The 24,475-nt window shown below is 51.3% G+C and overlaps 1 protein-coding gene across 3 annotated transcripts in view; it reads right to left on the reverse strand.

The window, feature by feature from the left end:
- Positions 1–24,475, reverse strand: part of KLHL29 (kelch like family member 29) — a 326,642-nt gene that overhangs the window by 183,252 nt on the left and 118,915 nt on the right. The window contains exon 3 of one of the 3 annotated variants that reach the window (XM_043469265.1): positions 12,849–12,883. The exons of the other annotated variants lie outside the window; for them this stretch is intronic. The gene's annotated coding sequence lies outside the window, so the exon portion shown is untranslated. The remainder of the gene's footprint in view (positions 1–12,848; positions 12,884–24,475) is intronic. 3 annotated transcript variants of the gene reach the window in all.

The raw sequence follows: 24,475 nt of genomic DNA on the forward strand, positions 1-24,475 counted from the left end.
TGGGCCTGCCCATCACCTCCTACACAGCCCTGCCCCACCTCCCGGGGAAGGACGAAGGCAGACCGGCCAGGGCAGATGCCAGCGGGCTCCGGGCACCATTTCTTCTTGGCCAAGCGACCCGGGCACAGAGACATTCTCCTCAAACCAAGGCGCTGACAGCATCGAACAGAAATGTCACGGTCTGAAGCCACGTGGCGTAGGAGGAAGCAAGAAAAGAAGAGAGGAATTCTCCGGGCTGAGCCCCAGAGGTCTCCTCTGTGGGGCCAGGCAGAGGGGCAAGGGGTGGGTAGCAGAACAAAGGGAGCACTCTTTCCTTTCGGGGGCAGGCTGCGCCTTCTGCAGTTCCCCAGCCCTGTCTCCTCTGGTCCTTCCTCCCTCCTCCGTGTCTAGACGGAATATTCCTGGCAGCCTTAAGTCGTGCATTTGGCCTCTGGTCCCCAAGGCCTGCACTGTGGCCACACCTGGGTGCTCCACTGGCTCAGGGAAATCTCTTAAAAACAAATCCCACCAAAGAATCTAAAAAAGAGTGAGTAGATGTATATGGATAACTGGTTCACTTTTCTGTACAGCAGAAACTAACACAATGTGGTAAATCAACTATATTGCAATAAAAATTAATTTTAAAAAATCCCACTCATTAAAAGGCACAGTGTGGATTCTCAGAGGCCAGAATGCCAGCACATTTTGGCGATCACTAAGTCACCCAGCTGAGAACCAGTCTGAGAAGGTTAACGTGAAACATTATAGGGACTAAAATTACTTCCAAGATAGATCCTTGGTGAATATAAACTGTCCCCCTCACCGACCCCACACGGTTGGAATACCACCTTTCTAATCCTTTCAGTGAGAGGCAAGGAAACTGGGAGGCCTGTGGTTTCCTGGAACATTTTCATACCAAGGTGCTCCTCTCCCTGTGAAGTTCTTTGGAGACTCTTTTAAGCACGACTTTCTTACCAGGTCTTGGGAGGGACACAGAGCATTGCTTATTCTGAAGATATTGCAAGGCCAGCAAAGGAATGGCGCAGATAGAATGAGAGGGATTCCCGACACTGCCTGTCCTCCTGATGGCCCCCAGCCCCTCTCAGCCCCCAGTCCCTTTTGACCCTAACCCCTCCCTCTCCTGGCTGAAGACCACAAGCATGCTTCCCCTCACTCTCCGTACCGAGATCATATTGCTGAAATGTGATGCTTGGCCCACCGACCTGCCAGCCGCGCAGCTACCCTCGCACCAGGGCCCCGCGAGTCCCCACGCACGAGCCATGAACATCTATCACCGTGGCTCGGTAGCTGCGGCCCCGCCGTGCCCCTTGGCACCTCTTACGCGTCCCGGGCGGTGCAGTGTCTCCTCTTCCTCAGCCCCTCTGAGCACCCATTTCTGCATGGAGCCCAGGCAGACCCGGCTAGCACCCATGCCACCGTGGTGTCATCTGCCCTTCTGGCCAACTTGGGGCTCAGCAGAGTGGAAAGAGAGGTAGATGAGGACCCGGGCACTGAGGAGCCAGACACTGGGTTTGGGCGGGGGCTGCCACTCCCTGGCAAACACATGAGATGGGGAGCAGGTCACAAGTCACCTCCCCAACTCTTGCATTGCTTCCTTCTCTGCAAAATGGGAAGAATTGGAGCCACTCTACCTACCTCACGGAGGTGTTGCTGGGAGCCAAAGAAATGCCAGCTGGGGAAGAAATTTGGAAGAGTGCTAGTCAAAAAGTTCATTATCGTTACAGAGCAGGGCTGAAGGTGTCCAGGCCAGCTCCCCCACGGGGCAGCGAATCCTTTCTTTATGAGATGAGTACTTACTTCAAGGTTTCTGCTCCCTCTTTGCTAATAGGAATCACAGGATCCTTGCCAAGTCTAAGCAGTACAAAGAGCAAATAATCACTTGGATGAGAGAAGCCTGTTGAAATGCGTCTTTGCTGGGCACAAGGTTCGGCTGGCAGTTTGGCCTGAAAAATCAGCACCCCTGCTCAGCTCATTGGCCCTCACAGGGAGATGGACTAAGCTAGACTCTGACGTTTCACAGTTCCCACTACGGACCCTGCACACAGTAGGGCTTCAGACAACACTGGTCAAGCTGATTACTGCAGAGGCAGCTGGAAGTGTGAGAGGGCGAAGCCCTGTCCATTCAAATTGGAGACTCAGTAACACGAGGCAAGGAGAAAATCCAAAATCAGACAGGACTTGAGGCTGTAGTGGGTGGGGCTGTTCATTCTGCAGCCTTATGGCTGAAAGGGATTTTGGGGGGTGGGGGAGCAGGGGGAGGGTGGAATTAACATACTTACTGTATTATGTTGCAGCAGTGATAAGACTAAAATTTAGGATTTTCTTAATGAGACTCCTGCATTCACTGGTTTTCCTTATCAGCACTGGCAAGAACCATAGTTTAGCATTTCTGTTCTCTGCTTTAGAATGGAAGGAGGATCACGGGAGGGATTTGAAAACTTGCTTCAGAGAATAACTCTATGCACCCTTTTTGCTCTCCCAGCGGAATGCGGGTCCTCCGCCCCTGGTCCTCTCCAGATGCACTGAGCTCTGGATCCAGGCGACAAGCTTTCCCAGTTTGGAGTTTGTGGAATGAAGTGCACGTTGGGGCTGGGGAGGGAACCAGTGGAAGTTAGAATGCCAGGCAGTTCGAAGTGCCTCTGCCCTCTCTCTCCTGCCCTAGGCTCAGGAAACCATCCTCCTTTCCCACCAAGTGTCCATAACCACCCCTGAGGGGCAGGTACACGGGTTCTAATGCTAGGCTCTCAGAGACAGCTCTAATGCCTGCCATGGGGTCAGCTCTTTAAGGACTGCAATCGAGACAGTGACAAAGTCAAGGCCATACCACAGGTCCCCACATCTACGTGGCACTTGCTGCCTCTGGGCGGTTGTGGGGACAGAGCCACACACCCCTTTAACGGGTGTGCATCCTGGTGCTTAGAGATGGGAGCTTGTACTACCTAGAGAAAGCTGACACTATAGTCAGAAATAGAAGCTGGGGGTCAGGACTTTAGGCTGAGGTTGGAGGAGACTAGACCCCTTCCCAGGGTCTGGGCTTCAGGTTCCTCCTCTTGCACTCCAGATCCTTGGAGCCCCTGGAAGTAGCCAGCCCACTCTGCAGGGGGACCTGAAAGGCTTGCCTCACCTTCACATACCACCCACTTGGCTGACTATCCAAGCCTGCAAAAAAGCATATTTTTTTTTGCAAAAAAACATTTTTTAAATCAGATTTCAAAACAGTGAAAATTCCAGTCCACCCAGAGATGAGGAAGAGCCATCCTTCCTTTATCTTCAACATAGTCACAAGTCAAGAACCTTAGAACAAGTAAAGTGGATGGCTTTGTAGTGCAGAAGTTCCCTGGTCACAGGACAGTCCCAGCATCCATATTTGTAGCCTCTGAATGCTTCCTCTGCACACAGTTCGAACAAGCAGATCCTCAGCAGGAGAGGGGGTGCTGCTGCCTCAGGTAAGACAGGGATCAGAGCAAGTTTAATGGGCCAGAATGAGAAGAGAGGCAGAAACATGGAGAACAGGGGCACAACCCAGGCAAGCACAGCAGCCTTGGGGCCTTCAGATCAGGGGCAACTCTCCTAACTGCTTCCATGGGCTGGACCCCAGAGCATCATGGCATCACTGCAGACTAAATGATATTCTTAAAGCCACAGAGTTTGGAATTCAACAGAGCCTGTGTCCTGACTCTGATATTTATCATCTGTGTGTCCTTGAGCAGTTGGCTTGAGCTCTTGGAGCTTCTGTCTCCTCCTAAGCAGTGGGAGCACCCACTCTCAGCTGTGGGGAGGTGACTGCTGTCAGATGCTTTGAGGACCCTGCGTGGGCCATGCAGAGAATGTGCGCTGAAGTCCAACAGGCCTGGGAAGAGGGGAGTGTGTGAGCCTGCCCTTCAGAAGGATTTACCCAATGTGGTTAAGATAAGAAGAAAGTTAGGGTTTCACTGCGAGTGAAAGTGGCAGAGAGAAGCCCCAGAGGAGAGCAAGGGGAAGCATGGGCGGGCATGAAGACAGGCACCCGCGTGCCATCACCGATGGGTGCCAGGCCCTGCATAAGGTGCTTGATGTGTGACCGGATCCCATCCTCCCACCCGGGCTGTACCTCTTACAAAACGCCACTTTACAGATGAAGGAGCTCATACAGGAGTGAAGACACTTTCCTAACTTAGGAAGCTGGGTCAGTGGGATCCAAATACAGATTTATCTGAGTGCAAAGCCAGTTTCTCAACCCCTACCAGGCACAGGGAGGAAGTGGGGTGGGTGGGTGCTGAGCTTCACAGAAAGCCCATGGGGGGCTGGGGGAGGCATTTGCAGACACCTGGGAGGAGGTAGAGGCAGAGAGGAGCAGCTGCTGGGCCTGAGGCTAGCAAACAGGCAACAAGGCGGGCGGCATGGACAGTTGCAGTGTACCAGGGAGAAGGCCTGATCCCCAAACTCCTGTGAAGTCTGAGTGTCAGTCCTGCCTGAGGTTTGTGACCTTTTTGTAAAATTAATTAATTAATTATTTTTGGTTGCACTGGGTCTTTGTTGCTGCACGATGGCTTTCTCTTTCTTTAGTTCTGGTGAGCAGGCTGTTCGTTGCAGTGGCTTCTCTAATAGTTACCCAGTGGCATGTGGAATCTTGGAGCAGGGATCGAACTGGTATCCCCTGCATTGTCAGGTGGATTCTTAACCACTGGATCACCAGGGAAGTCCTGTGATATGTTTGACGGGAAAGCAAGTCCACATGGAAACTTCCAACACATGAACCTCTTTGCTCCAAGGCTGCTCTATAAAAGTCCTTTCTCTTCCTCCTGCAGGTAGGGCCAGACAGGAGGTCTTGGGCCCACAGCCTTCTCCAGGGGTCCTTCTGGGTTGCAGAAAGGAGGGTCCTCTGGGGGAGCCCCCTGCATTAACCCCCTCCTCCACTACACACCCCAGCCCCAGGATCCTTGACCCAGATGGCTGACAGGGAAGAGGACAGACGGAATCCTCCATCATAAACTCTTCTAATTCTCATCACCTGGATTGTGTACCCAGCAGAGAAACATACCTACAAAGAAAATGCTGGCATGAGGGAGAGGAACCTTTGTAAAATGCTGGCAGTGATCAGAATTTGTATCCAGAGAAAAATGACAATTGTGAAAACCTATATACAACCTGAACTCTAGTTTATGATAATGTAACATTTCCAGCAATAATATTCGGGGAGGAAAGAGAGATGAAAATGAACTGAACTTTATTCGGGGATCTCATTTCTATCAGTCCCGTTCCTTTTGCTAAAATACGGAAATCTCTATAATGAGGATTTGTGTTGTCCTAAGGAAAAAAAATGTGTGAAAAATTGACCTTACTAGCATGGGAAAACTTTTATATGCTGTAATACAGAAGTTTGTTTCCCCTTAAGAGTGGAGGTATGTAAATAGCTCACTGAAAGAAAAGATGTGTAATTAATCACCAGCGTCTATGCTTCCCAGTGCACTCGTGATGGTCTCACGGTCTCCTCAGGATCCAGGGAGCAGAAGTCAGGGCAGTGACCTGGCCTTGACCACCAGCAAGGGGTGGGGGGTGTGCTAGAGAGCGCACTCTTTGGATTCTAGCACATGCAGACAGGCATGCTCTGTGCTCTCCCCATCACCCACATCCAAGGCTTTAATTGGCTTTACGTGGTCATTGAATCAGAGAAGGGCAGACTGAAAGGCCCCTGTGGGCTTCTCTCCCTCCAGCCCTTCCATTTCACAGATTAGGACTCTGAGGTCCTGGGAGACACAGGCACTTGGCCTAGATGTCATGAACTGCAGAGGCCAAGCTTGGGAAAATTACCACAACGCACACCCTCACCCAGTACCCAATTCCCAGGGGGGCATCTGGCCCTCCCTGGGCTGAAGTGTGTTGATGGAGAGCTTCGCCCTCCCCTGGAGTGGCCGCTGATCTCCTTTAATGAGACGTAGAGACCTTCAGTTCCATCCTGCAACTCCCTTACCTGGTTTTTCTCCCAGGTGGGCAATATTGAGAGGTGATTTTAAAAATTTATTTATTAATTTTTCCTTCTTGGCTGTGGCATGTGGGATCTTATTTCCTCGACCAGGGACCGAATCTGTCCATCTTGCACTGGAAGCTCAGAGTCTTAACCACTGGACCAGTAGGGAAGTCCCTTGAAAGGTGATGTAATGCTGACAAACCCCTCTGCTGATAACCCTCAGGCAGGGTGACACCCTGGTCCTGTCATGGGGCTGGCTTGGGCTGGCTGAGTGCTGAGCAGCTGTCCAGAGGCCGTGGCCCACTGGTCATCAGGGAGTTAACAGAGGGCATTTTCTGGGGCTTAGCTAGCAAGTGGGAATGCCCTAGGCTGGGAGTAGGGGGAGGGGGAGGTTTGGGGAGAGGTCAGGGGACAGGGGCCCTGAGGATCTCAAAGATTGAGGAGGTTTGAGCAGGAGCTTGCTGCAAACAGGGTCTTGGATGGGGCTTTGGGGATGGATGGAAGAGGCCTGACGGCAGTACAGGAGCAGAGCATGAGGTCGGCTGGCCCAGGGCGGGGGTCCATGCGTCCCCCTGGGCAACTGCAGCTCCCCCCAGAGCCTCTGCGCACAGGATGCTTAGAGCCTCTAAACAGCCCTGGGCCCTGAAAGCCCATCTCAGGGCACTGTGCACAGGACCCCTGAGATGAGCTCCCAGTTCACTTGCTGCCTGCTGGCTCTGGCCCTCACTGGGCTCACAGGCCAGGCCTCTCCCTGCACCCAAGAGCCACTAATCAAAGAAAACGTGGCTCTAGGAGCTGAAGGGGATGGGACACTTTGATTCCTGACTTGCTCTTAGCATCTCAGCTCCACAAACTACCCAGGAGTCACTCTCTTGGGGCACAGTCACTGGCTCCAGGATCTGGGGGCAGGAGAGGGGAGGGGAACAGCTGTGGGTGGGGTGGGACTGAGCTGGGAGTGACTGCGGAGGGTGGTCTGTTGCCAGGGCCCAGGACCACAGCCACGGGTTGGGTGGGCAGCTCTGGCTGGGCATGAGAGCAGGGCACAGACAGTGACTGGTGGAGGCTAAGAGGTTTTCCAGCCACTGGTGCAGGCCCAGAGGGTGCCAAGGTGCAGGGCATGGCACTCCAGGGTGGCTGAACTGGGGGCTGGGTCTGGGGGGAGCCCACCCAAGGATGGAGGAGATGCAGAGAGTCAGTGGAGTCCCCTTAGGAGGAAAATGGAAACCACGAGTCTGGTATCCACTCTGTCTGCATGTGGAAGAGATGCGAGAAGAACTTGGAAAGGCTGATAATTTCAAATTTTCTATATATTGAGTTCTTTTTAAAAATTTCTGTCAATCTGCTCATCTTGCTAAGTTTAAAGAAAAAAGAAGTCTGCAAATGGCAGGCCCCTGGACCAGAAGAGAGAAGCTAAGAAAGAGTGCTACTTGCCCTGGCCCTTGGACACCAGAGCACAGGAGACATGCCCAGCACACTCTGCATGCCTCCTCCCTGTGGCCTTGTGGCCTCAGATCCACGAAGCAGCTGAACTGGAATAGACAGAGGCATGGCAGTCCCCAGACCCCCGGCCCACTCTGCCTCTTGCTCCCTAAAGCCCTACCATCCACTACACTCAGAGCCATAAATGTGGATGCTCATAGGTCAGGAGACCAGGCCCTGCTGACTCACCTGAGACCAGACTGTGAAGGCCTGGAAAGCGGGGGTTCTATGACTAATTCCTCCCCAGCTTCCCCAGGGCCCAAGCCAGGCCTTGACCAGGGTCCTGGTGGATTTGCTGATTGGCCAACTGGCCCAGGGTCTACCCACTTCCCAGGCCCCAGCTTGTAAAAAGCTTGAGTCCTAAAAAGTCCACTGGGGATCTGTGGCTGGTAACTCACATTGTACTTGCTTGCAGAGTCAAAGCTGTCCGTAGTCATGGGCCTGTCTGGCTCCACCATGGAGGCTGAGATCATAATCTAGCTCGCTGAGGGAATCAAAGCCCAGGTCTGTCCCGAGGGAGGGGGTGGGCAGGCTGGGTGGGAGGACGAAGAGAGGGAAGAGGTCCCCCTTGTTTCTTGGTGCTGGTGATGAGTTTGGCCAATTTTGCATTCATATGTGTGCATGTGTGTAAGTGTGTAAGTCTAAAGGTAGACTTGTTGAAATCAACAAATCTGAAAACAGTGACACTTGACCTTGATAAGTGCAATTGCCAGGCTGCATGCAGGGGGTGCTGTGTGACCAGATGCTCCCGGTCAGACAGTAGCTGCCCATGGCCCTAGAAGCAAGGGTCTCCCAGAAGGGAGACCCTGTCTTGGCTTCTCTGCCCACTTCCTCTACTGCTCTGCTGGCCAGGCTGGACAAGACAGGAGGGATCCATATGTTACCTTGAATCCCAGGTCCAGGAGCCTTGGAGTTATGCTAAGTGAAATAAACATGGATCTAAAGAGCACTTGGGGGCTTCCCTGATGGCTCAGTGGTAAAGAATCCGCCTGCCAATGAAGGAGATGCAGCTTCTTCCCCTGATCCGGGAAGATCCCACAGGCCACAGAGCAACTAAGCCCGTGTGCACAACTATTGAGTGTGTGCTCTAGAGGCCCTTCTCCTCAACAGGAGAAGCCACCTCAATGAGAAGCCTGCACACCACAACTAGAGCTTAGCTCCTATTTGCTGCAACTAGAAAAAAGCCTGCCCAGCAGTGAAGACCCAGCCCAGTCAAAAATAAACAAAGAAATAAAACTATGCAAAAACAAAGAGCACGTGGAGGGCAGAGAGCTCATTTAAGCCCTGATTGACATGACTGCATGTTAGAGCAAGTTCATAGATGGTGCTCAACAAAACCACACCCATAATAAAGGAAATAAGTCAGAGAAAGACAAATACTGTATGATATCACTCACACGTGGAATCTAAAACAATGCAAACTATGGAATATAACAGAAAAGAAGCAGACTCACAGATATAGAGAACAAACCAGTGGTTACCAGTGAGAAGAGATGAGGTAGCGGGGCAAAAGAGGGGTAAGGGATTAAGAGACACAAACTATTAGGTATAAATGAGCTGTAAGAATATATTGTATAGCATGGAGGATATAGCCAATATTTCATAGCCATAAATGGAGTATACCTTTAAATATTGTGAATCACTATATTGTACACCTGTAATATATAATACTGTACAACAACTATACTTCAGTAATAATTTTAAGAATAAAAACACTAAAGGTAATGGGGGACCAGCTCCGTGTTGTTCAGCTCTGTGTCTGTTAAGGCCAGGGCTTGGGCAGTCAGACCAGAGCTTATAGTTTGAGGCTTGCAACTGATCATTTACCTTGTCAAGAAAGCATGCTTGTGGGGGATAAATATCAGTCCTTAACATGAGGCCAGGCCTCTTCTGAGCTGGCTCACTTGGAGCCTCCATGAGAACACCTGCTCTGTGTTCAGATCCCGCTGGGGCTGGAGTCCTTGTCCTATGCGAGTGCTCAGGTCCTGGGGGAATAGGCTGGACGGACACCTGATGCCTGGGCTGTGCAAGGAACTGTGCAGGGGTGCAGCTTCACTGAGGAGCCATCTATGAACTCGCTCTTACTGCAGTCGTGTACAATCAGGGCTTAACTTGAGCTGTCTGCCCTTCACATGCTCTTTGAGCTTTAGTGCAAGTTCGATGTAGAACCACCCTTGCCATGGGCCAGACATTGTGCCAGAGATGTTAGACAACTCAGTGTTTCTCCCTTTAAGTGGGGACAATCATAGTTTATTGTAACTGTGATAGAGTTATTTCAGGAGAAAACACGGGGAGCCTTGGGGAACCCCAAGGCCCATGGGCACAACTGGAGAAAGTCTTCCAGGGGAGATGGTGTCTGAACTATTTCCAAATCAGGGAAGCTGGACGTTTTAGGCAGAGAAAACCAACTTAGTTATGAAAACAGAGGCAAGGAGCTGCTTAGCGTGTTGAGAATGGAGATGGGCTTGGGGTAAATGGTGCAAAGCAGACAAGGGGGAGGGAGGAAGTGAGGCGGGAGACAGAAACCTAGACATGGCCCCCAAACACCAACTGGGTCGTAGAGGACCAGGCGACTGGCAGAGGCTCCTGCTGAGAACAGCTAAGGGCAATGACGGTTGAGCTGGGGAAGAGGGAGAAAGTGGAGAAATAGAGTGAGGTTTTGGTAAGACTTGGCAATTGACTGGCTGTTGAATTCATTCACGAGAGGGCTCTGTGTGCTGAGCTACTGCTGGGGTGAAGGCGGCGTGGTGTCTGGGATGAATCCCAGTTTTTAGGTTGGAAAGACTGGGGGATGGTGGTGAAATTCTACTGAGATTGAGAACATGGGAGGAGGAACCAGTTCGAGGATGACTTTGATGCAAGCTGAGGCATGTCAAGGCTGGGCGGGTTGTACCCAGGTGAGGTGAGCAGGATGGAGCCTTCCAGATGGGGAAGCCAACAGATTGAACACAGTGTGGACAGATGGAGTGTGGTCCATTCCAGCTAAGGAGAAACTTGACCCTCTTCCTGGAGTCCAGATGTTGGAGTCATGAGGACGAGAGACCACCCACCATGCCCCAGACAAGGCCTCTCTCCCCAACAGGGTCTTAAAGAAATCAAGACACATCAGTGATCCACTGATTGACTGATTCGCTGTGTGTCTTGCGTGTCGAGATCCAGGCTTCGTGGCCAAGTAGCTTCTTATTCCAATTTTGCAGACAGAGGCGCCAAGAATTCTGCCGGCGTCTGTCCCTGGACCCCCGCTGTCAGGCCTCATTGATGACGCTGAGTGGGCACTTGTCAGGATGGGCGAGACTGAGGGCAGAAAACTGCCGGGGCGTCTGAGGCAATTTCCAGGGAAAACCATCTGCCCAGCTTCCTGTGGGGCTGCGGCCGCCTGGCCACCCCTTGCTCGGCTCCCGGAGGCCACTTTCGGGCTCTCTGGTCCGGGGCACCGTGGCGCCAAGGCCCCTGCTGCTCGTTGCCTTCCGCTTTGGTCTCTGAAGGAGCCTGGAAGGTTCCAAGGCCAGGGAAAGTGGGAAGCCTGGTGCACCCACTGGTCCTCAGATGAAAAACAGGTGATTGCATTTCACACTCCTCCAAGGCTCCCCAAACCCACTCCCTGGCAGCATAATTACAGATGCCTCCCTCCTTACAAACCCTGCCTACGTGCTGCATAAAGGAATACAATTTCTGGCTGTCCAAATTACAAGAGACCATAATGCACAAAAGCAATAAACACAGGTTCTAACAGCAATCAGATACCACTTATCGTAAACAATGGTTTTTGTGATTTATTGCGTTTGAAGCAGGTTCAGCATTACTCCTTAGAAGATTTGGTTATTCTTGTTTTCAAGCAGAGCTGCCGGCAGCCAGCTGACGTCAGAAAAAATTGCTCAAGCGCAGCGGATTTTAAAAATAGGGCCAAGGCGGTGTTCAAATAATAATAATAGAAAAATCAGGGTGGCTGTAGGCTGATGTGAAAGTCTGAAGGCAGGGCTATTTGGGCTTCGCAGGCTCCCCCGCCACAGCCCATGCATTCTCCATGGGCCCTGCCTTCTCACTTCCAGATGCCCAGCACTTCCGATTCCTCCTGCTGTCCTCCTGTCCCCGAGTGACGTGGGAGGGAGGAGGAGACTAGTAACCAGAGTGGGGCAAGGAACAGTCTGGATAAACACATGTTCAATTTCCCAGCTCAAGACCTCCAGTTAGCGCTGGTAGTCTGATACTGGGAGAGTGCAGAAAAGTCAGGTTCAAACAGCGCATTTGAGTGGAGAAGTCTCTAAGGATTATCCAAAAGGACACTGGCCCTGTTCTGGCGGGAGTGGTCCCTTCTCATCTGGACCCTGTCCTGTCCACTCTGCAGGGAAGGGGCTGAGGATGCTGTCGGGGGACCAGTGGCAAGGGACCAGTACAGAAGGCAAGGAGGATGCCCAGATCAGAGCAGGATCAGGAGGTTAGGAGACATCCTAGGATTCTGAGTGGGAATTTCAGAGGATCTGGAAGGAGGGCAGCCCCACTTACCAGGGAGCTCTGCTTTTATTAGTCTTCTCTAGAGGATTTCCCTAAGATTGTTTGCACACAAAAAAATCAGATTTAGAGAATTAATCTACAATGGACTTCCCAACTGGCTGGATGGTAAAAAATCCACCTGCTAATGGAGGAGACGCAAGAGATACAGGTCTGATCCTTGGGTTGGGAAGATCCCCTGGAGGAGGAAATGGCAACCCACTCCAGTATTCCTGTCTGAAAAATCCCATGGACAGAGGAGCCTAGTGGACTATAGTCCATGGGGTCACAAAGAGTCAAACACAACTGAGCAAGTGAAAATTAATCCACAAATAAGAGTCAAGGAGTTCTGACACTTGGACCTACCCCGCCCCCCTCAAATTCAACATTTCATCATGAGTTTAAAGTGCAGGCACAGGGAAGAACTTGCTCTAGTGTCACAGGGAGATGCTTGAGAAGTACTGGGCTCCCGGGAGGAGCAGCAGGGTCCATCACACATGGAGCCCGCCAAGGGTGAGTGGCAGTGGCCTGCAGTGAGCCGCCTGGGCTGTGCCCACAGCCCACGCACTGGGGCTTGGTTCTAAAGGTAGTTGAGGCAGAGCCAGTAGTGGGTATCAGGGCCATTGCCTCACAGGAAGCAGAGCTCCTACTGCAGGAACAGATAAGTCATTTGAGCAGGCTATTCGTTCCCAGAATCTCCAGAAACTGGCAGATTAACCAACACACAGTGACCTTGGGATTGAAGATGTGCACTCATGTGCACACACACATGCACACATACACACATGCTCACGCACACACACGTGCACACATATATACATGTGCACATATACACATGCATGCACACAGTCCATGGCTAGCCTCTTGCAGGAAGGCTGAGACCTGCACGGATGGCTGATGCTTCACTTCAGTCCGGGGGGCGAAGTTCTCTTACCTCAGCTTGGAGCAGAGAGCAGAAAAATCACTGAGCTATATAGATCATGATAAGGAAATGGATTTGTTAGTGGCTAGCCAGTCCCCAGAGAACAACCCTGATATCTTGTTTGAAGTAAATCTTAGAACATCACTCACCCAGGTGGAAAAAATATATATTGATTGCTACCATTTATTGCATCCTTATATTCCAGGCACTATTTGAAAGTCCTTTCATAATTAACCTACTTAATGCTCACCACAGAACTATGCCAGAGGTATTATTATTCTCCCTGTGGTACAGATGAGGGACCCTAGACCCAGGGAGGAGGGTGACTTGCAGGGTGACCCAGCCAGGAAGCGAGAACACAGCCCAAAGTCTGCAGGACTCTCTGTGCTTCCTGTCTTTTCCAGGCCTGACTTAGTTCTTTCCATGTAGTTTCCTGTCATGAGTTCGTGGACCAGGAACAGTACACAAACAGGAAGACAGGTGGGATGAATGGCACTTAGAGCAACAACATCCACACCACCTGCTGGAGTCAGAAACACCAAACCATCTTGTTCACCAGCTGAGTCACCCCACCAGCCATGCATTTCCCTCCAGAGATGAAGCTATCAGGTCACAGACCACACAGAATGCCCTGAACCTTGAAGTCGGCAGCCCTCTGCTGAGTGTCCATGTGTCAGACACGGACAATCAGAATCCAAGACAGCGAACAGGAATTCCAGAGAAAAACCCAAATTTGCTTTTTGATAAAGACAAAAGCAATACAGCTCAAGCGTATGCTTAACAGAGAGACGAGTCTTTCTATATATCCTCACATCTTTCAGTATCCTTGTCCTTTCATATTTCTAGTCCTTGGCCTTGAATTGCTTCTGTGTGCAGCAAACATGACAAACACCACCTCTGCGACTCCTTCCCTGACACACCCCGCTTCAGGGAACTGCCTTCCTTCTCATCACCAGGGCACTTTGTGCTGTTCTATTGGTCACTGATTTAAGCATATTGCATCCTATTTTCTCTGATTATTTCATATAGGGCTTGTTTCTTTGACCAGGGAGCTCCTTGAAGGCTGAGCTGTGTCATCCTCATGGCCACTCTCTCCTTCCTGCTTACACACACACACACGCACGCACACACCAACTTCAGAGGGAACCAGAATTAACTGGAGAGCTAACTGAGCCTATTTTAATGTTGAATCCCAAGACACACCTCTTGAGGCTTTGATTCAGTGACTCTGGCCTGTAACTCACATTTTAAGCCACTGCCCTAGATGCTTGTGAAGTTGGCCGGCAGGTTCACGGTTTGGGGAATGTAGCTATCTTGCTACCCCAGGACAGCACCTGTACGGGCTGAACTGTATCCTCCCCAAAAGAACATGGTGAGGTTCTAGCCCCTCAGTGACTCAGAAGGGGACCCTATTTAGAGACAGGGATTATACAAACGTAATTCAATTAAAATGAGGCCATTAGGGTGGGCTCTAATCTAACAGATGGGTGTTCTTATCGGAAGAGGGAATCTGGACACAGACAGACATGGAAGGAAGAGGGTGTGAAGACACGCGGGTGTGTAAACGTGGCTGTCTACAAGCCGAGGAGGGAGGGCTGGAACAGAGCCTTCGCTCAAAGTCCTCAGTGGGAACCAAGCCTTCAGGCACCCTGATCTTGGACTTCCGGCCTCCAGAACTATGAGAAAATAAAGTTCTGTTCTGTAAGCTGCCCAGTCTGTGGTACTTTGTTAGGGCAGCCCAGCACTAGTAATAGAGGATCCAGGAGGAGGAAACCCACTCCAGTATTCTTGCCTGGGAAACTCCGTGGGACAGAGGAGCCTGGCGGGCTGCAGTCCGTGGGGTGGCCAAGAGTCGAACATGACTGAGCAACTGACTTTCACTTTCATAGCACATGTTTTGCAGATCCATTTTTGGGGGGCCCCAAACTCATCCCTGTCAAACTTTTGAACTGCCCTGAGTTCTTCACCAGCCATTCCTACCCCAGGGCAGTGACCTGCTGTTGCCTGACCATCCGCCAGGCCCGACTCAGCATCCTGGCATCGGGGCAGGACACGGCTTGAGAAGGCATCTCTCACCCACCCCACACCCGCCTGGCCTTGGGACTGAGCCATAGCACCTCTCCCAGAACACAGGAGTTACCCTCCTGCGGAGCTCCTCTTGTCACTGACACAACAGATGCTCGCTAAGCTCTGCTCTCTGGGGCCAGATGCCACCTAGCTCAATACCACTTCTTCTGAGAGGGTGTGACTGTCCCTCCCCACCACCCAGAAAAGCCCGGAGTTGTCACCTGGGGACACTGGCTGGTGACAGACCGGGGCATGTGGGCAGACCCTCAGGAAGCTGGTACGTCAGCTCGTGTCAGCCTCTGTCTGGGAGACAGCAAGGCCTGTGGAAGCTCTGCTCACTGTCACCCACACCATGTCTGGGGTGGTCCCACAGAGCAGCCCACATAGAGCTTGGATGCTCACAACAGGGGTGGGGTCCTGGGACACCGGCTCTGCATGCTGGGGGGATGTGGTACACCCCCAAACCTTGGCAGCCATAGTGGGCCAAACTTGGTTAAAACTCCTCCCCCTTTAGGACATCTCGCGTGCTTCTCAGCTCATGCCTTGCCACGACGACTAGAAATAAGCCTTTCTGCAGGCAAGATTTAAACGAGCTCTCCTGTCACGGAGCACATGGCCTCACACTGAATAAAGGGTCTTTAGAATGCTCTCAGATCCACCCTCTTCTCATTTCCTTCCCTCCCTGATCCTGTTTTCTCCCTGGGGTATGGGTGACTGTGCAGCCAGTGTGATTAACTCAGCCGGGACGATAATCTCAGGAAGGAATGGAATGGAAATCATTTTCGGAATATAAATCAAATAGGATTTCAGTTGAAGTTATTTAAAAGAAATTAATTGACTTGTACTCGCCACAATACACTGATAAGAGTTCATTGCCAGGCCCATCAGGAGTAATGAAAAAACAGTTAATAAAATTCAGCTGTCAAAAGCAGCCTGCGCTAGGCTCTCCGGGGACCTCCCACAACCCCCCGGGTCACAGAGGGTGGAGACCACCGGTTGGCAGGGGCCACGAGCAGGCTTTGCTATATTTTTCTCTCGTGCGGATTACTTGACTTTTAATACTATAAGATTCTCAGGGCTGAGACTCTTTCCCAAGCTGCTTTGTATTTCTATACATCCCTCTGCACATTCTAAATCACAACCCAAGGAAGGATGTGGGCTAGATAGGAATATTTTTGCATTCATTCATTTTTATTTTTCACTTGCAAGGCCTTCTGAAAAGATATTTCTCCTCCCCCTTATTGACTGTGAATGACCTTAAGGAGGAGGGAGTGGTGATATTTAATTAAAGACATCTTTGGTTCCTCTCCCCCACTCTCTCCCAAAACCATGGACGAGAATAAGTTATGAATTTGGGAAAAAAAAAAAAAAAAAAGAAAGAAAGCCACATGCACGCAAAGATGAAGAAAGGTGAAATCTCCACACTGAAGTTCAATGCAAGACCTTGGGCTTGGCGGCTGGCCCATCACCCCACACTGCACTCCGCAGCCCACGTGGGTATGATTCAGCTTTCTCACAAAGATGTGAGTCCTTGCAACGCAGAGACAGAAACTGCCCTGTGTCCCTAAGACTCCACAAGCCACAGTCCTTCCAGCCACTCAGAGCAGCGGCTTCCTGCCCTGGGCTCCTCTCCTGATCATTTTCATTGTATTTTGTAGCGGCTACCACAGGCCAAAGAATTGATGCTTTCGAATTGTGGTGTTGGAGAAGACTCTTGAGGGTCCCTTGGACTGTAAGGAGATCAAACCATTCAATCCTAAAGGAAATCAATCCTGAATATTCACTGGAAGGACTGATGCTGAAGCTGAAACTCCAATACTTTGGCCACCTGATGTGAAGAACTGACTCACTGGGAAAGACCCCGATGCTGGGAAAGACTGAAGGCAGGAGGAGAAGGGGATGACAGAGGATGAGACGGTTGGATGGCATCACCGACTCAATGGACATGAATCCGAGCAAACTCAGGGAGATGGTGAAGGACAGGGAAGTCTGGCGTGCTGCAGTCCCTGTGGTCAAAGAGTGTGACATGACTTAGTGACTGAACAACCACCACCACAGGTCAAAGACCATTCTAGACACATCACAGTGGCTCCTTTAATTCTCATGGCAGCCCTACAAGGAGGTGCTTACAGTGTACCCTCAAATTCATGAGCTGAAGCCCTAACTCCCAAGATGATATGTTCAGAGGTGAGGCCTTTGGAAGGTGGTTAGGTTTAGATAAGGTCATGAGATTACAGCCTCCTGGAGTGAGGTGAGGCTTCTTCCCTGATAGCTCAGTTGGTAAAGAATCCACCTGCAATGCAGGAGACCCCGGTTCAATTCCTGGGTCAGGAAGATCTGCTGAAGAAGGGATAGGCTACCCACTCCAGTATTCTTGGGCTTCCCTTGTGGCTCAGCTGGTAAAGAATCCGCCTGCAATGCGGGAGACCTGGGTTCGATCCCTGGGTTGGGAAGATTCAGAGTGAGTTGATGGGATTAGTGTCCTTGTAAGAAGAGATACCAGACAGCCACATGAGGCTACCATGCGAGGACAAAGGGAAAAGCTGCCATCTTTAAGCCTAGAAGAGAGTCTCACCAGAAACTGACCAGGGGACACTGCAATTTTGGACTTCCAGCCTCTGGAACTGTGAGAAAATAAATTTCTCTTGTTTAACTGCTCAGTCTATAGTATTTTGTTATGGCAGCCTCAGCTAACACAGAAAGTACTGCTTTTTATTGTCCCTATTTCATAGATAAAGGAACAAAGGCTCAGAGAGCTTAAGTAATTTACCCAAGGTCACACAGTAAGTGACAGAGCCAGTCCTGGAACCAGCAGTCTAGTTTGAATCTCTGCTTTTACCACCACACGGAAGCTGCCTTTTACTGTGCTAGGCTGTGATTTATGTTAAATGGCCCCAGAAAAAAAGCCATTGTCACTGGGAACTGGCTTGCAGAGTTGCTTGTATTAAACCACAGGCCATGGGGAGCCCAGGGTGGAAATCCCATATGTGGTCAGGCTCAAGGAATCTGCTCAGAACAGATGCATGAGAACCTTGTCAAGACTGTGGGTTTCCATCTGCCACGTGGAGGGACCTGCAGCAGAGAGGCTGTGGCAGATTGTAATCTCAAGCCTTTCTAGAACCTGGAGCCTCCCCCATTAAAAGCCTCCCCCGTTTCCTCCTCTGGAATCCAGACCGACTTTGTAATTCCCTGGTAACCGGCAGAATGGAGCAGAATTGACAAGGTGTGACTTCTGAGGCTAAGTCATTAAAGGGATTAACCCCTTTTCCCCAGCCCTGACCTTCCATGTAAGAAAGGCACCCTCCTGGGCCACCACACCATGAGAGGAGAGATCACACAGAAAGGCTGCAGCAGGTAGCCCAGCAGAGTTTATGGGCAGCCAGCCTCCACGCCAGCCACCAGAGAGATGTCCCTGGCTGATTCCAGGGCCCGCAGTAGAATCGCCCAGCTTGAGTGTTCCCACCCAAGGTCCTAGGCATTGCAGAGACACATTCTCCCTGCCATGCCCTGTCTGAAGCCCTGACCCACAGACTCTGTGAACATGACAAGACTCCTGTTTACACCTTGAGGTCTGGGAGCGGTTGCCTGTCAACAGTGGCCAGAACAGGTACCAGGTCAGCCAGTCTCCCTGGTCCTTGCCATTCCCTGCTCCCTCCTGTGCTCAGCATCAGGCCACACGGGAGTGGTCCAGAGCCTTGCTGGGGAGCTGAGGGTAAGGGCCAGATGGACTGACTGGTAGACAGACGGACAGACAGCACCACAGGAGCAAACACGCTACTCTGAGTGAATTTCCAAAGGCCAGGCCTGAGTGGGGTGGCTTCTCTGAACTGCCCACAGAGATGTTGTTCAGCCTGGGTCCTCAGTCTGGGTTTCTCGAATTGGTGGATGGGTGACCCTGTTTGGGAAAACCAGATTAGGGTTGAAATCAACGATTTTTAGAAGACAGCTGCTCACGGCTATGGATCCTGGACTTCAGTTGCAGCATTTCCAGCCTCCAGCCACCTCTGGTTGCTTCAAGCTGGCCCCACAATCAGAATTGGATCTGGCCTTTCCTATTGCTGTTGGTCCTGAATTCAATGGTTTGTGTCCACTGACAGACTCCCTTGGTTTGTTTCAAGTCTGAAGTCAAGGCGAGAGTCTGTCAGCAACAAAGGACCTCTGTTCAGTCCTGAATGGTAGGTTTTTCATCCAATTCCAGAACTTGTCCCTATACTTGTGCTCCTAAATACATGGTTACACCATCCCCTGGTTGTCTAGTTAATATATTGTGCAGTGTTCAACACATTGCACTCTTAAAGCTTTGTCCATCTTTAATCTTCACTTCAACAATCTGAACATAAGGCTAGTATAGAATTGAACTCCTAGTGAAGTTTAAATGTTAATAAAATAATATACCCATAAAAAAATAGGTGAGTGAATTCACACGCAGAGCAAATGCTAAAATCTTAGGCTTAAAAATGTAAACTCTTCCCAGGGGCTCTACCAAGTCAGAAAGCTGAGTCCCTGGTGACATCAGATCCCCAAAATGGATCCTATTTGTTCCTATTGCTATTGTTAAGGGTGGGGAGCAGGAAAAGAAGGCTGTGAGTTCCACCGTCTTACTGCTCTGGACCTGGGCTGGCCCTGAGTTAGTCACAGCGGAGATAAGGGATGTGCAATCCTGTTATCCGGCAGGTCAGAGCATGCAATCAGGCCTCTGAGAGATGCACTTTTCCCTCTAGGGTTATTTCTTCTCGCCGCCCCTATGTCATAGGATCCTGACAGTCACAGTGCTCACGGGTCTGGATCCTGAACCAAGAAGCCTGGGACACTGTGTGCAAGAGCGCTTGTGCGTGCCGACAGCTGGCCTACCTGTGCAGACCCACCCAGAAAGGGCATTTTCACTGCTTGGCTTGGAACCCCAGGGTCGGTCCATTCTGGCTCTGGTCACAACTTTTCTGCACTGTATACAAAGAACCTAGAAGACATGAGTGTGGAACTTCTCTGACATGAACTCAGAAGCCTCCCTTCCCTGAATCCCACTCCAGAGCTCCTGTGTAGTTCTTGAAGATCCTTCAGCACCCTTCCTGCAGGGGCTGGGGGGTGTGTGTAGATGCAGAGGGTGGGCCTCCAGGGAGCTTTGCCTCCGTCTCGCCTACTCCTGGGGGTCCTTTGAGGAGGACTGCTCCAGTTTGACCTCTTGTGAGATGATGGTATCTGCTATTTAGCTGGACCCAGGAAAGGAGCTGCTGGTGGTTCTTGGAGGAGCGCCAGATGCTGAAGGGGGGCCAGATGGTCCAGTGAGGTGATACTCTTTGTCTTGCTCCCTGGTTGCTCTCCATGGCTCCGGGTGAGGGCCCTGGTTCTAGGACAATTGCAGGGGCCACAGAGAAGAGAATGGCCCTGAACACCCACACTCAGGTCAGAGCGGCACAAAGGGTGTTAAGTACCTGGGGTCCTTTCCTGATAAGGGGGTGGAACAATAAACACTGATAGAGATGCTTCTGGGCCAGACGACTCAGGGATGTGGGTGGGGCTGTGGGGTGCTACCGTACCTCCCTGCAGGGACTCTCTCCAGCCTCCAGTTGGAGAGTGTGTGGCTTATTTTACTAAGGGAGGTGAAATCTCATGACAAAGGCACCCGGGATGATAGGTCTACCTTGAACATGTGGCTGGAAGGTCAGGACGGGCACCTCCCCAGTCCTTCAAGTGCACGAGCAGCTCTGTCTTCTAACAAACGACCTGTTAACAAGGCCAGCTGCCCAGCCTGTTGGAAAACGAATCACCAGAGGCGGGAAAAGACTCTGAATCACGCCCATCTGGAATACGTCTGGACAATGCCCACCGCTCCCAGGGAAACCTGCCTGTTTTCTCATCATTTTCTCGAAAGAGGAGATGAAAGGATGCTGAGCACTCCCGTGGCTTTCGAGGGCTGGGCAAGGCTGAGTAATGAAGCTGTTTCATCCCTGAGCTGGACCCGTGGTCGCCGCCTCGCTGGGCTGCGTGGGGAGGGGGAGGCGACCTAATTAGCTTGGCCGGGAGCTGCCTGGCCTTGGCAGTGACAGACGGAATGTCCTCTTCAGAGACCCCAGGGCTGAGAGGCTGTTCTCAAACTGGGTCAGGAGTGCTTGGATGCCCAGCCTCCAGGGAAAGGCTGAAGAGGTGCTCATAGCCAGCCCCAGCACCCGGCCTCCCTTTTGTCTTAGCCACAAATGGTGTGTGCACTCACAAACCTGCAGATTTCTAGATGGGCATGTGTGCCACCCTGGAAAAGTCTCCTTCTCATCAACCAGGCTGCATGTTCTCTGGGTCTGTCTGTAGGAGAGATCTCTCTGGTAGGTTGGGGTCGGGAGAGCGCTGTTTGGGGGAAATTGCTTTGTGGATGACGGAGCCCTATTAACAGACCCAAGCTGGGTTTTTTTCTTTTTTCAAAAAAACGTATTTATTTTTGGCTATACTGGGTCTTCATTGCTGTGCGTAGGCTTTCTCTAGTTGCAGTGAGTGGGGGCTACTCTCTAGTTGCGGAACGTGCGGGCTTCAGTAGCTGTGGCCCACGGGCTCAGTGACTCCTCAGCACGTGGGATCTTCCTGGAGCAGGGATTGAACCCGTGTCCCCTGCCTTGGCTGGTGGATTCTTAACCACAGGACCACCAGGGAAATCCAAGCTGGGGTTTTGAGAGCCTATTTTGGGTTGCAGGGTGTTTGTTCCCTGTGGGAAGATTAAAGGCAAAAGGGCCTTCTGAAAATGACCCTCTTTTAGGGATAGGTCAGTAGATCAAAGCCACCCTGTGCCCCTGGAAGTCTGAGTTAGCTGCCTGGGTGGAGATGAGGTCACCAAGACCATCAGGGGATGCTGGGGGGCTTGGGGGGAGGGCTGGGGGCTCACCCCCAGGCCAGAGCTTTAGGCCACAGGCCAGGACTCTCAGGAACACAGCTGCCTGCTGGCCCAAGGGCACATGCTGACCCAAGGGCAGTCTTCGCTCAGGGAGCACAGAACCACAGGCTGAATCCGAGCCCAGCCTGCACTAGAAATAGAAGAAATCCAGAGCCCGGTCCCTTGTTGCGACCCAAATAGAGCCTGCCTAATTGTGCCCCTTTCAGGGAGGTCCCTGAGCCTGGTTCTGGGAAAGCTGGGCCTCTGCCTCTGGTCTTCTTGACCTGGTGGCCCCCAGAGGGAAATCCTAGGAATTGCCCCTCGGGCTCCCAAAGCCACAGCTAGCCAAATTTGCCTTTGAGTCCTTGCCTACAGCCACAGGCCTTTTACCCCTGGGGCTGGCGGAGGACTGGAGGAGCAGCCTCTGCCCCCAGCCAACAAGGAAGCACCCATGTGGATGCCCCACGCCGGCTGCCTCCCTCACCTGCAGCTCCCCTCAGAGGGCCCTGCTCTGGAAGTTCAGGCTGGTGGGCTGTCAAAGCATCACTCTCTGTCTAAACTTTTTCCAATTGAGTGAATTTTACAGAGAAATGACATTTGTCCCTTTAAGCACCAAATATTAATTTTAAAAAGATTGAAAAATAAAACCCACTTGTGACATGTATTATAAACTTGTCTGACCCTGCACAGACTACGTGGAATATGATATGCTTTTCCCTCCATGACCTGGAATTGTTGTCTGGAAGACACATTGCTGGCCTGAGCTGTCACTGGATGAAGCTCCCTGGGTCTCTCCATACCACCTCTGGCCATAAGATAAGGGATAGTCCACAGGAGTATAGCTTAGTCTTGCTCTCGGGAACCTGTCTGGTTGGTTCAGAGGGTGCTGTTCTGAGATGCTCCCAGATCGGTGGACTCCTTTGGGCTGGAACCGGAGGCTCCCAGGGGAGGAGGGGGAAGGATTTGGGCACACAGAAATGTTTATAATTCACATGGCCTCAAAGGCTGGCTCCTTAGTTTTTTAAACAAAGAAAGCAACATATGCAGGGCTAATCCTAATTTCCAGTTGGAAATTAGAACTAATCCTAATTTCTGATCCTAAAGGAAATCAGTCCTAAATATTCATTGGAAGGACTGATGCTGAAGCTGAAGCTCCAATACTTTGGCCACCTGATGGGAAGAACTGACTCATTAGAAAAGACCCTGATGCTGGGAAAGATTGAAGGCAGGAAGAGAAGGGGACGACAGAGGATGAGATGGCTGGATGGCATCACTGACTCGATGGACATGAGTCTGAGCAAGCTCTAGGAGTTGGTGATGGACAGGGAAGCCTGGGGTGCTGCAGTCCATGGGGTCGAAAAGGGTCAGACATGAATGAACGACTGAACTGAAGATTGTGATGCTCTAAGATCTCCTGTCTGCTTATTCTTCCTCGTTCATTGGCAGGGGCTGCTTCATGGGGTTGGGGCCCTCATTTCTCACCCATATCCTTGTGTGATTGGAGTCAGCTCCTACAAAACAAAGTGAAGGGGCCTTGTGGCCATGGGCCTTCCATTGGGGGGCATGGGCTTTCCAAGGCCGCACTGTCTGAGCGTAGCTGGTGGGGGCTGCTGCGTGGTGGCGGTTATGTAGGAAGAGTTTGCATGAAACATGGCCATCAATAGGATAGTGCTACCTTCTATAACCTCCTCTGTATTTTCTGGTCTGAGTCTCTAGAACCTGCTAAACATTCACGTGTCTAATTGGCAGTGATCACGGCAAACATGTAAGTGACCACTGATATCAAAGAAATTACAGAGCCTCAGGGGGTCGTGTTGGAAGTGACCTTTTAATCCAACCCTCATTCAAGTGGGGCCTCTGATCCCTGGGCCAGGAAATGATTGGTCAAGGTCAGAGTGACAACAGAAGTGGAGTGAGGACCAGGCCAGAGCATCTGCACCCCAGTCCAGGGCTGTGCCCTGCGGTCCCCCTCAGGGGAGCACCTCCAGTTACGCTGTGCCTTCACCAGCTGCAGTCCCACGCACCTTAATTATTCACATCTTTAATTCTTAGGCCTGGGGGTCATTTCACAAAGGGCACGACTGCGACATTCAAACAAACCACATCCATTCTCAGGTTAGGTCTCCTGATTTGAATCCTCATGATTAAAGAGGAAAATACAATTATAGGTAAGAGAACAAAACAAAAAAAAAAAAAAAAGGAAGAAGGCAAGGAAGAATTTGTCCAGGCTTGGTCACCGCAGAAAGACCTGAATCCTAATGGGGTTTTAATGAACCAGTGGGTTCCACCACAGAGGAGAGTAGGGGAGAATCCTGACCTTGAAGGGCTTGACCTGAACATCGCAGCCCGGCTATTTGTTCACTGGTGTCTTGCAAGCCAGCAGCCTGATTGCTTCTATCTAGAAGTGTCCACTGTGCTTGAAGAGCCCGATGAGAACTCACGAAAGAGTGACACAGTAGGGGGAGTGATTGGGGAGCCCAGCACAGCCCCCCTAAGAATGTGGAGTGGCCATATCAGCATCACGGGAATGAGACATGTACTGCATCTAAAGAGGCACCAATGTGGCCAGAATGGACACTAGTGACCAGAGCTGAGAAGGCTGAACACAGACTGGGAACCCACCTGGCAGACAGGTGAGTTTGCAGGAGTCCTAGTTCCTGAGGGTCAGAGGGAGGAAGAGGAACAGAAGCCAGAGCCACCTCTAGCCTCTGCCAGGTCC

The sequence above is a fragment of the Cervus canadensis genome, chromosome 5 (genome assembly GCF_019320065.1).
Source record: "Cervus canadensis isolate Bull #8, Minnesota chromosome 5, ASM1932006v1, whole genome shotgun sequence".
Classification (NCBI taxonomy): Eukaryota; Metazoa; Chordata; class Mammalia; order Artiodactyla; family Cervidae; genus Cervus; species Cervus canadensis.